A 1,220-nucleotide genomic window follows, 5' to 3' on the forward strand; every position below is an offset into this window, starting at 1 on the left:
CAGTCACTTCTTCTAGTTCGAATATTATCGACATTGTTTCTCAACTATTCAGTTTTTTATTGTTACTTCTATTATTCCATAAAAAATATTATTTTTTATTTGTTTCGACCTATTGTCTACATATGAATATTATAGGTTCGTGTTTTTTAACTAACGTATGTATGTGGACCAATTATTTAATCGAATTTAAGACAAAAATTTAATCAAAAGTTTACTGCTGATATTTAACTTAAAAGTTGCCCAAAATTTTAATTATTTGCTGTCGATAGAGCCCGTCGATTTTTAGAATAATACTGTGATTTGAATTAATTCCTACTTTAAAGTATGCAGGTCGTAATAGTTTATCTTATAATTTGAATAATTAAAAATGATAAGTGTACAAAAGCATATCAGATCTTTGTTAAACGAATTTTGGCTTTCCGAAACTTCTGTGATCTGAAGGTACAACCTTTGCTAATATATTGGATATAATTTTCTTGACCATATCGCTGACATCAGTAGATTCTTCGGAATTTTGTCTTTCTTCATCACCATAACCTTCCCACATTTCTTCTTCACCTGGACCTCTCCTCTCTCTTCTAGGTCTTTTGTAATAAGGAACTTCTCCCTTTAAAAATTAAGAACATGAATATTATAAAACATTAGAATAAAATCTAGGAGATGAGCAGATATGTTATTTATTCGAAAGACTTGCATTTAAAATGCAAATACAAAATAGAAGTGACTTGTTTTTATTGAAGGCGACTCGACCCTGCGCTATCCTCTGTTTTATATCCTTGCTACACCTTCCGTCCTGACTTATCTGACTTCCTAAATACTTAAAATCGGCCACTTCTTCTAATTTTTCGTCCCCTATTTTTATATTCGCTCTTTCCCTACTATTTCTTCCTTTGCATATCAGTATTTTAGTTTTACTTTTATTTATTTTCATTTTACTAAAAGCGACACGACCTGAGCTATCCTCTGCTTACTACTCTTTGCCTCCTGACTTATCTGACTTCCTGGATACCTAAAATCAGCCACTTCTTTTAATTTTTCGTTTCCTATCTTTATATTCGCTCTTTCCCTACTTTTCCTTTCCTCGCATACCAGTATTTTAGTTTTACTTTTATTTATTTTCATTTTACTAAAAGCGACACGACCCTGAGCTATCCTCTGCTTTATATCTACACTACTCTTTGCCTCCTGACTTATCTGACTTCCTGGATACCTAAAATCAG

Source organism: Agrilus planipennis, unplaced genomic scaffold (assembly GCF_000699045.2).
Source record: "Agrilus planipennis isolate EAB-ADULT unplaced genomic scaffold, Apla_2.0 scaffold237, whole genome shotgun sequence".
Classification (NCBI taxonomy): Eukaryota; Metazoa; Arthropoda; class Insecta; order Coleoptera; family Buprestidae; genus Agrilus; species Agrilus planipennis.